The 19739-nt window shown below is 42.3% G+C and overlaps 1 protein-coding gene across 1 annotated transcript in view; it reads left to right on the forward strand.

The window, feature by feature from the left end:
* The window catches only part of LOC112068568 (sodium channel protein type 3 subunit alpha-like), a 149843-nt gene that overhangs the window by 87386 nt on the left and 42718 nt on the right, over positions 1 to 19739 (forward strand).

Genomic DNA, 19739 nt, shown 5'->3' on the forward strand with positions numbered 1-19739 from the left:
TACTCTGTGAACACTCCCCTCTCCTGCATGGTACTCTGTGAACACTCCCCTCTCCTGCATGGTACTCTGAGAACAGTCCCCTCTCTGTGGACATGAGTGGGCCAATATGAACAATCCAATAGCTGCCCTGAATGTGCTTGTAAATGTCTGCACAATATCCCCATGGCATGAACGTCTTGTTTTCACTCAGGGAAAAGGAGAGTGAGAGTGAGAGAGAGAGAGAGAGAGAGAGAGAGAGAGAGAGGGTAAAAGGGAGAAGGGGGGGTGAGTATCGTGGAGATCCATGGCAATAGCATTCTCTAATCTCTTGTTCTGGAAATCCTGTGAACGTGGTGTGTGCAGCACAAACACAGGTCATTACGCCACCGCCTGCCACTCTCATCCCCGGCAACAATGTTCAGAAGCAGGCTGACTAGAGAGTCTAGACTAGAGAGTCGGTCCTCTATCCAGGCAGCTTGCCAGCCTAACCCTACACCCCTGCTCTCAAACATACTGTATGTGGGCCATGGCAGTAAGGTTCAGTTACAGTATACGGTGTGGTCTTGGCTTGGGGGGGGGTGAATATACAGATGTAGGATCTTAATTTGAGCCAGTTTGCTACAACAGGAATAGAATCCTGCAGCAACAGGAAATTTGAAGTACTATGTGGATTATAATTCATGTATATTTTTTTGTAGGGGTAGATGCAAATCAAGTCTGACATTTTAAAGTGGAAATTACAAACTTTAGAAGCCTTTTTAAACATTGAATACACTACAGTACAAGTTAGCATTTCTCAGCAACAAAAGAGTGATCAAATTAACATCCTACATTTTTACAGGGATGGTTATCTCCTTTAATGATCCCTTTTCATCTCGGTGGCGTGTTACCTTACCAGCCTTGTACGTCTCCTCCCCTCCGCCTCTACCTTGGAAAGGTTGTTTGGACCACACACGGTGGAAACAGAAATGTGTCGTCAGGAAAGAAAGAGAAGAAGAGCGAGGAGAGAGACACAGACAGACAGAGAGAGAGGGGGGGGGGTGTTGTGCACTTGTGTGAGTGTGTGTGTGGGAAGCGGGGTCGCTAAACAGAGAGAGAGGTGTGGTGTGACCCTTTCTGCACCAACTCTATTGACTCATCACCTACACTGCTGCTACTGTTTATAATCTATCCCATCGACTAGGTACTGGTACCCCGTGTATATAGCCATTATCATTACTCATTGTGAATTTATCCTTACATAAAAACTATTTTCTCAATATTTTTCCCTCTGCATTTTGGGGCATTTAAGCATTTCACTGTTAGTCTACACCTGTGTTTTGCGAAGCATGTGACAAATAAAATGTGATTTGTCTGTGTGTCGTCTGTGTCTGTGCGTGAGTGTCTGTTGTGTCTGTGTGTCCCTATCTGCTGGGCTTGGAGCTTCAATCAGCGGAGCAGATGATGCGAGCGGATATGCTCCGGGTCCCTGCACCTGCGGGGGTCTGGTGCTAATCAGCATTATTCAAAGCAGAACGGACAGTCTGGTAACTGGAGAGGTGAAAGTAGGCCTGTTATCTGATGGGCAAGCCTAGATTATTTCCTGGGCTGTGTATGTATATGTGCCGGACCAGGGACAAGACTGGGTCAGGTTGCGCTCAATCTTTCAGCCTGGCTGAGTCACACCATGCCAGCTGTACATGCAGGTTGGTTTTCTCTTAGACATTCATCATTACGTAAACCGTTGAATTCTCTATGAATTCCGTCCATTGAATGACCTATGTAAACGTAATTCTAGGTAACAAGATAGCTTTAACTTGATATTATATATGCATGTATGCAGATATTTTGGAGGATATCAGTTTTCACAGGATGCCTCCGCTACTATGGAGACAGGTAAATGTTTAATGACAGGTTTGATTGATATGTGCTAGTGTGTATCACTCTCATTCATAGCGTAAGTGGTTAGAGCGTTGGACTAGTAACCGAAAGGTTGCAAGATTGAATCCCTGAGCTAACAAGGTAAAAATCTGCCGTTCTGCCCCTGAACAAGACAGTTAACCCACTGTTCCTAGGCCGTTATTGAAAATAAGAATTTGTTCATAACTGACTTGCCTAGTTAAATAAAGGTAAAATAAAAAATTCATCACCAGATCAGAAGTAAACTAAGGCAGAGAGTGGGTCTCAAGGTCTCTCATCAGTGAGTGTTAAATGCCACACACCCAAAGCCCAGTGACAGTCCTACTAAATGTTTGTTTATGTGTGTGTGTCCACCTCTACTTTATGTAAGTGTGTATGGGACTCCTAAGGTGTCTCTTTGGAAGGTTCCATGCCAGGTGGTGTCCTTCCATTGGACCCTGGCACTGTGGGACTCCTAACTATGCTAGGTGTTAATACCCAGGCACAACTGGCAGCAGTTAGCACCTCACTAACTGTGTGGCAACCAGGGGCCTGCTACACCTTGCTCTTTCCAAATTCCTCTTATGTTTACACACAGTCTCTGATGGCAACAGTTTCTAGGGATTTGTTGTTGTGTTTTCCTCCAAGCATATTACAACAGATTAGAAAAAGCCATCACCAAGTAATTCTAATATTACCAAATAATCACCACATTTTTAATTAGAATTTAATTCATGTAAGAATTTACTGCCAGGGTAGTCTCACTATAGTCTAATCAAATAACACAGTGGTTTAGTACTTACTAATATTAAAGCATTGAAATTCATTGACGCAAGGCATTTTAATTACTTTTATCCTGAATCATGCGTCTCAAATCATACCATAGGCTAGCCATAGGCTGAGACTGATCCTCACTGTAACAGTAGGATTCATAGTAAAAAGAGCCCTCTTTTGATGAGGTTTTTGGGAGACAATGATGCAGACCCTCAAAGGGTTTAGCAGTGAGAATATGGGCCACACTGCTCTAAGGCTAATGCCTTCCAGCAATCATGTGACTTATCGGCACAGAAATGCTATCATTTTGCATGGATGGGTAAAGTAACCACGCAATGTGTGTGTGTGTGTTCACGCATGTGCGTGCGTGTTTGGTTACAGTTTAATATTCAGTTGTCACAACATTCGTTGCTTGGATACAGACGACAGGGTTTCGGTCATTTTTTTTTACTCGAGAACAGCTTCAAATGCCAAGTCAAATGTCAAATGTCAATCGTTATCAAACACAATATTGAGATTCAGTTTGTCAAGATATCCTAAAATGTCTGCGGTTGACGTTATTGGTTGGCTGTACTTGGTCTTGGATGACTCATGGTTATTGGCTAGACTGTGTCTTGACACAGTGGACTAGGTGTGTGAGTTGGTAAAATACCAATCAACAGTGCATTAACGTCTACCTTTTTGGTATTTTGCCCTTGACATTTTGCTGTTTCTCCTCTCTGTCAAGATGTCACTGATCCTCAAGGGAGTAGAAGGCATGAAAACAATATTTGCTCCAATTATGTTTGTGCTACTGATGGAATTCTGTTGATGCTACTGATGGAATTCTGTTTGTGCTACTGATGGAATTATGTTTGTGCTACTGATGGAATTCTGTTGATGCTACTGATGGAATTATGTTTGTGCTACTGATGGAATTATGTTTTGTGCTACTGATGGAATTATGTTTGGTGCTACTGATGGAATTATGTTTGTGCTACTGATGGAATTATGTTTGTGCTACTGATGGAATTATGTTTGTGCTACTTGATGGAATTATGTTTGTGCTACTGATGGAATTATGTTTGTGCTACTGATGGAATTATGTTTGTGCTACTGATGGAATTATGTTTGTGTTACTGATGGAATTATGTTTGTGCTACTGATGGAATTATGTTTGTGTTACTGATGGAATTAATGTTTGTGTTACTGATGGAATTATGTTTGTGTTACTGATGGAATTATGTTTGTGCTACTGATGGAATTATGTTGTGTTACTGATGGATTAATGTTTGTGTTACTGATGGAATTATGTTTGTGTTACTGATGGAATTATGTTTGTGCTACTGATGGAATTAGTTTGTGCTACTTGATGGAATTATGTTTGTGCTACTGATGCAATTATGTTTGTGCTACTGATGCAATTATGTTTGTGCTACTGATGCATAGTTTGTATGAATTATGTTTGTGCTACTGATGGAATTATGTTGTGCTACTGATGGAATTATGTTTTGTTGCTACTGATGGAATTAGTTTTGTGCTACTGTGGAATTTATGTTTGTGCTACTGATGGAATTATGTTTGTGCTACTGATGGAATTATGTTTGTGCTACTGATGGAATTATGTTTGTGCTACTGATGGAATTCTGTTGGTGCTACTGATGGAATTATGTTTGTGCTACTGATGCAATTCTGTTGATGGTACTGATGGAGTTAGGTTTGTGCTACTGATGGAATTATGTTTGTGTTACTGATGGAATTCTGTTGATGCTACTGATGGAATTCTGTTGATGCTACTGACGGATTCTGTTGATGCTACTGATGAAATTCTGTTGGTGATACTGATGAAATTCTAAAATCTGTTCTCCAGTTGTATCCTCGTTGTACATTTACAGTAAAACAAATCCAGACTGATCTGATGAGGTATTATACTGTATCATACGAGTAAGAGATCACAAAGAGTCAAAAGGCTTTTTACTAAGTTGATAATGGGTAAGATCATTTGATGAATGTCATAACTGGGCTGTGTAAATCTACGTGCTTGTGTGTGTGTGTGTGCTAGGCCTGTAGAGACAATGGTCTATTTATGGCTCATGTCGCTCCCCAGCTAAAGCCAGGGGAGGTATGCAGCTATTAGGCGATACAGAACAGGTGACACTATGGCACCAGAGCTACCTGCTCAGTGACCTCGTACTAATCTGACCTCATCCAAGATGGCCGACCAGGCCCACTTTTTGGTTTCCACTAGATAACACAGCCACAAAGTCAAAATTGGCTATATCGTTTTAGAAAAGTCATGAAAACAAAAATTCAATTTAAGGTTATCAGTGTGGTTAAGGTGAGAGTAGGTACTAGTTGCCATTTTATTTGGTGGTGGTGGCTAGGACTGTGTGATGGTTGGGACTGGCTGGTGGGCTGGGACTGGGTGGTGGGCTGGGAGAGAGAGGACTGGTTTAGTTTGGTCACCCAGATGTTGGCTCTTAATACTAATACGATATTATAATACCCACTGGGTTCTGCAGACTGGACACTAATGAGCACGGGTCAAGACACATGTGTGTGTATTGGTAGGTGGTGGCAGTGGTGGGGGATTGTGTGTGTGTGTAACCATTATAATCTCTTGAGATTGAATACCTATTTTCAAGAGAAAGTTTGCATTTTAGTCATATTAATGTCAAATCATCAAAATTGTATTTGGTGTAATTCATTACAAAGAACTGAAAGAAAATGTTGAGAATCACAAAATCATTAGTTTAAAAAAAGCTTTGAAGAACGCTTTGAAGAACGCTTTGAAGAACGCTTTAATGAACGCTTTAAACAACGCTTTAAAGAACGCTTTAATGAACGCTTTAAACAGCGCTTTAAAGAATGCTTTAAGGCAAAAATGCCTTGGTTGTAATTACAATATCTAATAATGCGCCTCTCCTCTCTGTCATTAGGGCTATGTTATTAGCAGTACACATTTCTATCAATCAGAGGCGTGTGAATCAAGTTAAATGGCATCGTTAACTATCATGGGCACTTAATGTTTTCTGAAGTGCATTATTTCATTATAAAGGGCCTCAAGTGGACTGGAAGAGTGATCTTTATGCTTCATTGGGCATTTTTATTGCCCACTGTGTGTTCGGGTGGCAGGCTAAGGCACTAGACTCTCCTCCACTGGGAGATTGTGACCTAATAAACATAATTTGCTCTCCTCAATAAACTAAGACACAGACACAAATATACCCATTTCACACTACTGAGCCTAGCTGGGCTGGCCTGGTTACGTATCCAGAACAGTTCCAGCAGACAACATCAGAGGTAGTATTGTATGGTTCGGGTTGGTACATTAGTGTGAAAGGGTATTAGACAACGATGAAGGAAGAAGGATATTTTCCTCAGGCCTGAAGACTTGCATTAGCTCCCCATGCCAATCCCAGGTCTTTAGCTCAGCGTGCTAACAGTCTTGTGGCATGCCTACGACCCAGGTTCGATACTCGGCCGGTCACACCTAGAACTTGCACAGAAAAATGAGTTCTCTCACCCATCAAATGACCTGAAACTGACACATGTAGCCAGGGCCTCCCCTAAAGCCACAGGTGAAACGTCAGTCCTGAGAGTATACAGGGTCAACCCCAAGTCATCCGTGAGGTAAGCAGCGCATCGTCCTTCTCTCATGTTGGTGAGGTTCACTCGGCGACGCCAGCCAACCTTTCCCGCTCACGCAACACACATACACACACGCCACACACGTCTGTGTGACCGACGAGGGCGTGTGCCCTGTGTCTCTGAGCAGACACAGATACCCTAGTTGCCCTGGGTCACACGGCTCCCGAGTCTGTGTGGAACCACAGGGGTGGAGCCACAGTGTGTGGAGCCACAGGGGTGGAGCCACAGAGGTGGAGGGTGGAGCCACAGGTACAGTGTATGTATACAGCAGTATCCAAAGGGATGTGTTCCAAAAAAGGATGAGATATAGTTAGTGCTGTGACACACACGTTACCCAATGTCATGTGGCCAGAACAAAAATGACATGACAATTCTGTTATGACTTTGTTTGAGCTCTTTCACTGATTATCCTGAATTAGGATAATCAGGATAATCAGTTGTTAGAGAGAGAGAGTGAGAGAGAGAGAGAGAGAGAGAGAGTGTGTGTGTGCCATAACAGCAGCAAGATTTGTGACCTGTTGCCACAAGACAAGGGCAACCAGTGAATTTAAAAGAATGTATTTGATTTAACCTGGCAAGTCAGTTAAGAACAAATTCTTATTTACAATGACGGCCTACACCGGCCAAACCCAGACGACGCTGGGCCAATTGTGAACCATCCTATGGGACTCCCAATCGTAGCCGGTTGTTATACAGCCTGGATTTCAACCAGGGTGTCTGTAGTCACTGAGATGCAGTGCCTTAGACCGCTGCGCCACTCGGGAGCCCAAGAACAAATATCTTTGCAAATACAACCCATATTTATTTATTTTCCCTTTTGTACTTTAGCTATTTGCACATCGTTACAACACAGTATATAGACATAATATGACATTTTAAATGTCTCTATTATTTTGGAACTTGTGAGTGTATCCATTTTATCCATGTTTATCCATTTCCCTTGCTTTGGCAATGTCAACATATGTTTCCCATGCCAATAAAGCCCCTTAAATTGAATTGAGAGAGAGAGCGAGAGAGAGGGGGCTAGTGAGCTTTAGCTTGGTAGCTTGTTACTCAACTGATGGCTAATTCTGGGCAACATAGATACAACTGAAAGACACAGAGTCATAATTCTTTCAATTCCGACAACCTTAAATATTCTGCCTTCGTATCTCAGGGTTTATCTCTCTAACACAAGTCAGTGTCCGGTGTTTTGTGGTGGGAAAGCATGACTGCATGCTGTGATGAGCGATTTGGTTCAGGTGACATTTGCGCTGCCCTGGATCTCAGAGAGGGAAGCAGGCAGGGAGTATTAGAGAGCTATGGGGCTAGACTGCTGCCTTGTCGTTCAGGCCTCAGCACCTTCAAGGCCCTTGAGGCTATCACAACATATCTCTGTATTCTCCCCTAGTCTTGAACTAACCTCTTGCGATGCAGAAGCCTTACTTGGTTCGTTCTGTTGCTGTGCCCCAATACACCAAGTACGTGGTTTGGTTTGAGCTCCAGTTTTCTTTTAGCCAGGTTGTTATATTGTGTTTTCACAGATTTATATGAGAGTATACCAGTTATCTGGAGTAAAGGCCTGACCCAATCTAACTAATTGGTACGCTCCTGCTAAATGAGTCGGGCTCAGGTGGGATGGGACTCCTAACATTCTGTAATCCTTCACGGGGGAAATTGATGAATGCATCACGGTTTGCCGCCCCTTCCCCCAGTGAGATGTGAGGCTGCCGCAGCCGGTGTGTGCATGTGCACGTTTGTGTGTATTTTGCGATTATAGCGCCTTTGTGGGTTGAGGTCTTCACTTGGCGATATTGCCTCTGGTCTTGGACAGAGTCAGAGGTCCAGAGCTGCAGGCTGTGGAAGGGGAAGCAGGCTGTGGCTGTTGGCTGTTAAAGGGGATTTGTTCCGAACGCAGGGTTTAATACTTCACACAGGGCAACTGGTTTGTTGTTGTTGATGATGTTGTTGATGTTGTTGATGTTATTGTTATGAAGAGTAAAGTACTTTGACATGATGGGTGCATTTTCAGGTGGGATGTTGGTTCAGTGTGTGTGTGTTTGTGTGTCCACATACAGTATATACACCAGTGGAGGCTGCTGAGGTGAGGATGGCTCATAATAATGGCTGGAGCAGAATGAGTGGAATGGTATCAAACACCATGTATTTGATACCATTCCACTCATTCCGCTCCAGCCATTACCACAAGCCCGTCTTCCCCAATTAAGGTACCACGAACAAACACACTCGCACAAATATACACAACACCACCCCCCAACCCCGACACACACACAAACAGCTTTATTTTTGTGAAATGTCAGGACTTTTTGAGGAGTAAAAATGCTTGACCATTAAAAATCATATATTCCCTAACCCATAACCCTAAACCTAACACTAACCTTAACCTTAATCCTAACCCTAACTTTAACCCCCCAAACCCTAACCCTAAACATAACCCCAACCCTAACCCTACCCCCAAAACCCTAAACCTAACCCTTAAGCTTAAAATAGCATTTGAACAAATCCGAACATGGAAAATGTTCAACAAAGTTTTTTTTTATGTTTATGGGGTAGATCAGCTTTAATGGCTTCCATCAATGTAATTGTAACGGCTTTCTTCCTGGGATGAAGGAGAGGACCAAAATGCAGCGCAGTTAGTGTTCAACATGTTTACTTTAACGAACTGTGAACACTTACAACAATACAAAACAACAAACGTGAAAACAGAGACAGTCCTATCTGGTGCAGAACACAAACACAGAGACAGGAAACAACCACCCACAATCCCCAACACAAAACAAGCCACCTATATATGATTCTCAATCAGGGACAACGATTGACAGCTGCCTCTGATTGAGAACCATATTAGGCCGAACACAGAAACAGACAAACTAGACACACAACATAGAATGCCCACCCAGCTCACGTCCTGACCAACACTAAAACAAGCAAAACACATAAGCACTATGGTCAGGACGTGACACCTGTCCACACACTCAATCAAACAGACTCCAACCTCTCCACAATGGCCAAGACCAGACACAAGGCATATGTGGCAGGGGCTCCTAACGATCAACAATTACAAAATGAAAGCCAGGCACATCATGGTCACCAACGCCACCCTACCAGACGTGATAAACACCTTTTTTTCAAGATTCGAGCACAATGACCCTGAGCTGCCGAGGAGAGCCCCCGATGACAACATGGGCTACACACTCAGTCTCCACTGAGGACATATGTAATGTAATTCAAACGTGTTAACCCTCACAAGGGTGCCGGATGACATCGCTAGCTGTGGCCTCAGAGCATGTGCAGACCAGCTGGCTGTTGTGTTCTTTGACATTTTCAATCTCTCCCTAGCTCAGGCCTCTATACCCACTATAATCCCTGTGGCCAAGAAAGGGAAAGTAACTGAACTGAATGACTACCGAGCAGTAGCCCTCACTTCCATCATCATGAAATGCTTCGAGAGGCTAGTCAAAGACCATATCACCTCCTCCCTCCCCGACACTCTTGACCCTCTCCAATTCGCCTTCCGCCCTGACAGATCCACGGACGACGCAATCGCCATTGTACTGCACACTGCACTTACCCACCTGGACAAAAGGAATACATATGTGAGGATGCTGTTCATCGACTACAGTTCGACCTTCAATATCATAGTGCCCTATAAGCTCCTAACAAAGCTCACAGCCCTGGGTCTGAACTCCTCCCTATTCAACTGGGTCCTGGACTTCCTGATGGGCCGTCCACAGGTGGTGAAGGTAGGCAACATTACCTACTCGACACTGATCCTCAACACGGAGCCCAACAAGGGTGCATCCTCAGTCCCATCCTTTATTCTCTGTATACCCACGACTGCGTGGCCTCACACAGTTCCGTCATCAAGTTCGCTGACGACACGACAGTAGTAGGCCTGACCACCAAAGACGACAAGACAGCCTATAGGGAGTAGGTAGGCACCCTGATGGCGTGGTGACAGGTAAACAAGCTCTCCCTCAACTTTACGAAAACAAAGAAGATTATTGTGGACTTAAGGAGGAACCAGGCTGGACACGCCCCCATTCTCATCAACATGGCCGCCGTGTAACTTCAAATTCCTCGGCGTATACATCTCAGAGAAGCTGAAATGGTCTAACCACATTGACACCGTAGTGAAGAAGGCACGACAGCGACTCTTCAACCTCAGGATGCTGAAGAAATTTGGGCTGTCCCCGAGGGACCTCACAGTGTTCAACAGCAGCACCATCGAGAGCGTACTGTTGGGATGCATCACAGCCTGGTACGGCAACTCCACCGCCTTGGACCGACTGGCTCTTCAGAGGGTGATACATGCAGCACCATTGGATACACACTGCCTGCCCTACAGAACACCTACAACACCAGGTGTCGCAGGAAGGCCAAGAAGATCATCAGGGACCCCAGCCACCCTAGCCATGCCCTGTTCTACCTGCTTCAATCACTCACGCATGGACAGTACAGGAGAATCATGGCAAAAACTGAAAGACTGGCCAATAGTTTATACCCTCACTTGGTAGTGAGAGGAAGCCCAGTGGCTGACAGTGGGAGAAGACATTTTGGCTGAAATTCTGCAATGTTCTCGTCAATGAAATATTTGATCTCAATACAGTTTTTTGTTCCCAAAACTAAAATCTGTTACAAACAGAGTGGACTAAGTTTTGTAGACGTTACCCTTTGCCAAATAACCAAAAAACTGGGTTGTTTAGATAAATGCAACGACGAATTGAGAAATTGCACTCGCACACTTCAGAGGAGCCATTCCCTAACAGAAATATGCAAATGCATGCTAGAACGTGCAAATAGAATCTCGCTAGCTCATGCTTGGCTCTTCCTTGCTTGTTCTGCCCACTATGACTAATTTATTCCCTTTGTTTTAATACTTGCTGAGAAGTAGCCATTATTTACTATTTTACATCTAGTCTTACTATACATAACTTTAACCCATTGTATAAGAGATTCTCCATTTTTTTTTAAATATTCCTGGTATTTATATATAAATTCCAGCCGTTGTTTATCAAAAGCCTTTTCAAAGTCGGGCCTCCCGGGTGGCGCAGTGGTCTAGGGCACTGCATCGCAGTGCTAGCTGCGCCACCAGAGTCTCTGGGTTCGCGCCCAGGCTCTGTCGCAGCCGGCCGCGACTGGGAGGTCCGTGGGGCGACGCACAATTGGCCTAGCGTCGTCCGGGTTAGGGAGGGTTTGGCCGGTAGGGATATCCTTCTCTCATCGTGCTCCAGCGACTCCTGTGGCGGGCCGGGCGCAGTGCGCGCTAACCAAAGGGTGCCAGGTGCACGGTGTTTCCTCCGACACATTGGTGCGGCTGGCTTCCGGGTTGGAGGCACGCTGTGTTAAGAAGCAGTGCGGCTTGGTTGGGTTGTGCTTCGGAGGACGCATGGCTTTCGACCTTCGTCTCTCCCGAGCCCGTACGGGAGTTGTAGCGATGAGACAAGATAGTAATTACTAGCGATTGGAATTACCACGAAAATTGGGGAGAAAAGGGGATAACATTTGTTTAAAAAAAAAAGATTAAAAAAAGCCTTTTCAAAGTCAGCTATTAGGATGAATGCCAGGCCTGATTTCCCAGATTGTTCATAGTTTTCTATTGTTTCCAGTACTGGTCTTATATTATCCCCAATGTATCATCAATGTAAAAAATCTGATTAGGATGAATAATATCCGACAATACCTTTTTAATTATATGCGCTATACATTTTGCTAGAATTTTTGCATCACAACACTGGTTGTGTAAGTGTGTAAGTGTAAGGGGCCTCCAATTTCTTTTATGGACTGGATCTTTATATTTACCATTTGGGTCCTGTTTCAGTAATAATGAAATCAGACCTTGTTGAGTGTCTGATAATCTACAATTTTTATAGGAGTGGTTAAAATATGCTAATAACGGTCCTCTGAGTACAGAAACAAAGGTTTGGTATTCCTCAACTGGTATGCCATCCAGCCCGGAGTTTTTCGGGACTTAAAGGCTTTAATTGCARCATTAAGTTCCTCCTCTGTAATTTAGCCTTCACTTGAGTCTTTCTGTACAGCTGTTAATTTTACATTATTAATAGAAAAATCCTTACAATTAACTTCGGTTAGTGGAGATCGAGGAGACTGAACTGAAAACATATGCTTAAAGTACTTTGCTTTCTCTTTCTAAGTATTGTTTTGTGAATCTTCGGTGACTCCGTCATTTAAAAAAAGTTTCAGTAAATWATTTTTGGTAGCATTTCTATGTTGAAGATTAAAAAATTATTTGGTGCATTTTCTCCCATATTCCATCCAGTTTGCTTTCTTTTAAAAATATATTACACTTGATCTTTCTTGAATAAGTTCCTCCATTTCTTTTTGTTTTTCCTCTAACGTGTTCTGTGCCTCTATGGTACAGTTTGTATTGCTATCTATGTGTATTGTTAGTCCCTCTATATCCTTTGTTAATATGAATTATTTTGACCTAAATGGCCTTTGTTTTAAAGATTAGTATTGAATTGCATGGCCTCTAAAGGCACATTTAAAAGTATCCTATACAATAAGGCGATATGCTGTACCTATATTATGTTGGAAAAAGTCAGTTATTAATTATTCTGTCCTGTGTAAAAACAAGTTGTCAGCCAATAGGCTTTGAATACATTTCCAATATCTCGCCCACGTTGAAATTCTGTAAGAGTAATGTATATGGTAATTATAGGATGGTCCGGCCGCATTCTGTCCCCTATCAACTCTTTTTAAACTTTTGGTGCCCGCGAGAATGACATAAGAAAGTAGTCAATACAAAGGTATTGCTTTGCTACCCTGTCAAGACATTGAGGTGAATTGGATAGAATTGTTAGGACATTGGGGTCCTGATAAGGTAGGAAAACAAGTACAACAACAGACACACACACACACACACACACACACACACACACACACATATTTATCTGTCATTCACTGTGGCCCTGAATTACTGCAGCTGACATTACTGCACCCTCCCCTTCCACTTCAGCATTTATCATCAAAACCATGCTGCTCTTCCCTGGCAGACACATACCCCTCACGTCAAAACATCTTCTCTGACTCGGATAGATCCACGAAATTGACTTGAAACGTTGACATTTAGCAAATGTTTTATTCATTTTTTCATCCTATGGCAGGATGTGGGTGGGAGGGTCCGTGTCCCCCTATTGGACAGCTGTTCCTTTGTGTTAAGATCAATCCCAGGGTTGAACCAGGGCTTCAAATTCCAAGATAAATTAAGTGCCTAGTATTTGTATATACTGTATATCTGACAAAGATGGAGGATATATTATATATTAATTATTATTATATTTGATGTATTATGATATTCCTGTACAGTAGGTATAGAGCATGGTTGACTGTAAAAAAAGAACATTTATATATAAAATCTATAAATCTATGAATGAAGTCGTTCACCCAGCACTGTCAGCTTGAACATATGTGACAGCCAATCAGATCCCAGGGTAGTGGGAACAGGAAGGGGTCATGTGGATGGTGAGTGACACCCATCCCAGATCTTTACCGCTGATCACACACTATAATCAATTTATAGATGCACGCACACACACACACACACACATACCACACACACACACACAACACACCACACACACACACACACACACACACACACACACCACACACACACACACACAGCCGTTTGTATTGCTATCCTTGTGGGGAACAACCCAAAAAAAAAAAATTAACAATGAATTTTTTTTTTTTTTTTTTTTTTTCTCCCCCCCCCCCATCCTAAATCTAACCCTAACCCTAACCATAACCCTCAACTTAACCCTAACCCTAAGCCTTAGCCCTAAACCCCCAACCCTACAACTATAACGTTACCTAACCCTAACTCCTAACTCAAAACCTAACCGTAGCCCCTAACCCTTACTCCAACCTTAATTCTAATCCTAATTGTAACCCTAACCCTAAACCCAACCCCTAAGCCTAACAGCATTTTTCCTCATGGGGACCTGCAAAATGTCCCCACTTGTCCAACTGTTCCTTGTTTTACTATCCTTGTGAGGAGTTCTGGTACCCACAAGGATAGTAAAACAAAAAAACACACATACATACACACACCGCAGGTGAATCCAAATACATCTCAATCTGTGCAGGTGTGTATGCACCAGGCCCAACTGTGAAGGTCAGATTATGTTATTAAGGCATGGATTTGTTTATTGAACCAGGAGCACAGTTTATTTTGTTCCCTCTATTATTATTATGCAATGAGGTGATGTACATACACCATCAGTGTAACGGCTTTCGTTGGTGGAAGGAGAGGAGGAACAAAATGCAGCGTGGTACGTATCCATAATATCATTTAATAGAGAATGAATACAAAATACAAAAGAACAAGAGAATAAATGAAAACCGAAACAGTACCGTATGGTGCAAACACTAACACAGGAAACAGGAAACAATCACCCACAAAACACAATGAAAAACAGGCTACCTAAATATGGCTCCCAATCAGAGACAACGACTGACACCTGCCTTTGATTGAGAACCATACTAGGCCAAACACATAGAAATATACCATACAGAACAAAACATAGAAAAACAACATAGAATGCCCCAACTCACGACCTGACCAAACTAAAATAAAGACATAAAAAAGGAACTAAGGTCAGAACGTGACAATCAATGGGTGCGTTTAATGGCACACAAATGCATGTGATGTGTTGGCATTGTCCTGTCATTGTCCTGAGTTAAGAAAAGCAAGCTGGTCTCACAGCATTTCATATTATTCTGTACGTAAATCCGAGACACTGCACTTAGTATGATATGTTAGGTTTCGTATGGTATGTATTCATTTGTAGATGTCCAGCATCCATTTTGTATGACGGGTTACAAATTGCAATTCGGACAAATGTTTTTGAATTTGCAAAGCGAACAATGTTACGAATTTGAAAAATTTATGATATGTTCAGAATTTTAATTTGTTGTTGCTAACGTTAGCCAGGTGGTTAACGTTAGCTAGGCTAAGGGTTAGGGGAAGGGTTATCTAAAAGGATTAAGGATAGGGTTAGAGTTAGGGGCTCTGTCAGAGATTATAGACCTACAGTCAGTATCCAGATTTTAGTTCCCATTTTACCCATATGAACAGTATTCTAGAGTCCCTTGATGTGCCATAGGCCTTTGAAGTCCCCGTCTTGTGACTGTCTAATTTGTATACAGTTGAAGTCAGAAGTTTACATACACTTAGGTTTTAGTCGTTAAAACTCGTTTTTCAACCACTCCACAAATTTCTTGTTAACAAACTATAGTTTTGGCAAGTCGTTTAGGACATCTGCTTTGTGCATGACACAAGTCATTTTTCCAACAATTGTTTACAGACAGATTATTTCACTTATAATTCACTGTATCATAATTCCAGTGGGTCAGAAGTTTATATACGCTAAATTGACTGTGCCTTTAAACAGCTTGGAAAATTCCAGAAAATGATGTCATGGCTTTAGAAGCTTCTGATAGGCTAATTGACATAATATGAGTCAATTGGAGGTGTACCTGTGGATGTATTTCAAGGCCTACCTTCAAACTCAGTGCCTCTTTGCTTGACATCATGGGAAAATCAAACGAAATCAGCCAAGACCTCAGAAAAACAATTGTAGACCTCCACAAGTTTGGAGTAAAAAGGAGGATGCTTGCAAGCCGAAGAACACCATCCCAACCGTGAAGCACGGGGGTGGCAGCATCATGTTGTGGCGGTGCTTTACTGCAGGAGGGACTGGTGCACTTCACAAAATAGATGGCATCATGTGGAAGGAAAATTATGTGGATATATTGAAGCAACATCTCAAGACATCAGTCAGGAAGTTAAAGCTTGGTCGCAAATAGGTCTTCCAAAAGGATAGTGACCCCAAGCATACTTCCAAAGTTGTTGCAAAATGGCTTAAGGACAACAAAGTCAAGGTATTGGAGTGGCCATCACAAAGCCCTGACCTCAACCCTATAGAAAATGTGTGGGCAGAACTGAAAAAGCTTGTGCGAGCAAGGGGGGCTACAAACCTGACTCAGTTACACCAGCTCTGTCAGGAGGAATGTGCCAAAATTCACCCAACTTATTGTGGGAAGCTATTGGAAGGCTACCCAAAACGTTTGAACCAAGTCAAACAATTTATTGGCAATGCTACCAAATACTAATTGAGTGTATGTAAACTTCTGACCCACTGAGAAAGTGATGAAAGAAATAAAAGCTGAAATAAACATTATCTCTACTATTATTCTGACATTTCACATTCTTAAAATAAAGTGGTGATCCTAACTGACCTAAGACAGGGAATTTTTACTAGGATTAAATGTCAGGAATTGTGAAAAACTGAGTTGAAATGTATTTGGCTAAGGTGTATATAAACTTCCGACTTCAACTGTAGCGCCTCACCATAATCACAAATAGGCATTGCTATCGTCCTCTTTCACCACTAATCTCTCCAAAACATTCATTTTCCGGCCCTGCCTATTTATTTTCAACTCTCCACAGCTTTTCTCTTCTTTAATTAAACTCAGACTTTGTCCTTTTGCCTCCATGGACTGACATTCACTTTCTCTGCCAGCTCCCATAAGCATTTGGCGATTGGTATGTAGGCTATTTGGCACCCGTACAGTTAGGACCTAACGCTTAGGCTTACACACTAATGCCAGATGAAATAATCAAAGAAAAACCTCAATGTAACCTATAAATATACATTATTTAAGGTATTGTTTTCTCTTTATGCAACCCACCCGCCACCTACCTGCCCTTCATCCACACAATATTTCATGACCCTAAACCCGCCCTGTGTCTTTGTGTGTGCCAATGCGCAAATCTGTGTGCTTGACTGACTGGCTGAATGACTGGCTGACTGACTGACATCACCAAATGAAGAGCATCCCAAGGTGTTTGTGAGTTCCTATTAATCCTGTTGGGAATTGAGAATTCCCCTTTACATTATATCTGCTAATCAAGTTGGATGTACAGTCGTTCTTTTCCCCTATAGGCTACAGTAGCCATACAATGCAAATGAATCATTAAATAAAAAAGGACACATTCAGCATAATAGCCAATTTGGTCTGGACAATAAAATCCTATTAGCCTATAAGGTTTATCCTAGCATTATAGCACTATAGCTTAAATTATATTACCCGTTGGTAATTCCGTGGAGGGGATTTCATTGTAACACCACCGGGGTGGATGGAGGTTGAAAGAGGAGGGTCCTATATATTTATAGTCATGGTAAAGCAGCCGACTGTGCCATATATATTTATAGTCATGGTAAAGCAGCCGACTGTGCCATATATATTTATAGTCATGGTAAAGCAGCCGACTATGCCATATATATTTTATAGTCACTGGGTAAGGCATACGACCTATGCATATATACTTTATAGTTCATGGTGAACAAGCACCGACTACGCCATAAATATTTTATAGTCCATGGATAAAGCAGCCGACTACGCCATATATATTTATAGTCATAGTAAAGCAGCGACTATGCATTATTATAGTCATGGTAAAGCAGCCGAACTAGCCATATATATTTATAGTCATGGTAAAAGCAGCCGACCTACGCATATATATTATAGTCATGGTAAAGCAGCCGACTATGCCATATATATTTATAGTCATGGTAAAGCAGCCGACTATGCCATATATATTTATAGTATGGTAAAGCAGCCGACTTGCCATATATATTATAGTCATGGTAAAGCAGCCCGACTACGCCATATATATATTATAGTCATGTAAAGCAGCCGACTATCGCCATATATATTTATAGTCATGGTAAGCAGCCGACTATGCATATATATTATAGTCATGGTAAAGCAGCCGAATACGCCATATATATTTATAGTCATGGTAAAGCAGCCGACTCATGCCATAATATATTATAGTCATGGTAAAGCAGCCCGACTATGCCATATATATTTATATCATGGTAAAGCAAGCCGACTATAGTGCCATATATATTTATAGTCATGGTAAAAGCAGCCGCACTACGCCATATATATTTATAGTCATGGTAAAGCAGCCGACTATGCCATATATATTTATAGTCATGGTAAAGCAGCCGACTAAGCCATATATATTTATAATCATGTTAAAGCAGACGACTACGCCATATATATGTATAATCACGGTAAAGCAACAGACTACGCCATATATACATCAATCATGATAAAGCAGCTTATGGCTGATTCTATCCTGGCTAGGTATGTCAGGGATACTCTGGTGACAAACATAACATAACAGCACGCGAGGCGAGTGTGGCGATTTGACACGCACTCATCTGCCCAGCGCAGCACAGTGGGTTCCTTGGGATATAAGGGATGAGATATGAGGTGTTTATGGAGGAGCTGCTAGGATGTGTCTCATGTGGGGGAGTGTTGTGTGTCGATCTGAATGTCCATCATTTCTAAGGTCGACCACATCCTGCAAACCTAAAAAGCCCCGTCCCAAAATCAGCCTACATCCTAAAACACCTCTTTTTGACCTGAAAAAATGGAATGGTTGGAAGCAAGATGAGGTGGTGATTCAGTGGACAACATGGGGTTTTGCTGTATCACTCTCTGAGATGGCAGGATGTCATGGACGGTGTGTTTTAAAGGACAAGTGTAGCAGGGCAGAAAATAGAAAAACCAGACACCCAATTACACCTGTCACAGTGGGCACCAGGCGTGGCGAGATGGGCATGGGGCACAGGGGGTGGGAGGGGCAGGCACAGGGGGTCCAGGGCCTCCAACTCCCATCCTCAAACACACACACACACACACACATGCACACATACACACATACACATATGGATGAATACATGCACAACGTACGCACTATGATAGTTCGCTCCCTTTGGTAATTTGGGGACACGCGAGGCACTCATGTGCAATTTTGCTTTTCACTTTACCAAATTTCATAATTTCAGAACCAATGAACATTGTCAACTTTGATTGATGCTGGCTGCATAATAAATTGATGTTTATCAAGAAACAGATGAATGACATGACAATTAATTGATTTGGATTGATTTGATTGATGTGTTGCTACAACAGCTATGAGCCTGAAACAGAGAGAGAACCGTCTTAGGTAAACATAAACAATGCATTTTAGGTCTAGGACAGGGGTGTCAAACATAAGACGTAGAGGAACTATAACTAACTTTCAGTGCGGTCCTCCAGACCTCTTTGAGGACCGAATGCGGCCCCCGGGGAAAAATTGTAATGTTACTTTGATAGGCTCTATCAAATCACAGAAAGGATTTCATTAGTGAAGCTCATGTTAGGATATGGAGAAAAATCTAAATTTGACTACAAAATGGTGTTTGTAATCATTACACGATGGTAATGAAATTCCAWCATGAAACTGCATGCACAGTTGACATTTACTAAACTGAGGAAAAGTGGCCCTGTGTCTAAGGGACCATGGTTGCCACGTGCACTTTAATCAAACAAGCGCACACACATGCACACACACACGCATCCGCAATTGCAGGCAGGCACACACACAAGCA

The sequence above is a fragment of the Salvelinus sp. IW2-2015 genome, unplaced genomic scaffold (assembly GCF_002910315.2).
Source record: "Salvelinus sp. IW2-2015 unplaced genomic scaffold, ASM291031v2 Un_scaffold564, whole genome shotgun sequence".
NCBI lineage: Eukaryota > Metazoa > Chordata > Actinopteri > Salmoniformes > Salmonidae > Salvelinus > Salvelinus sp. IW2-2015.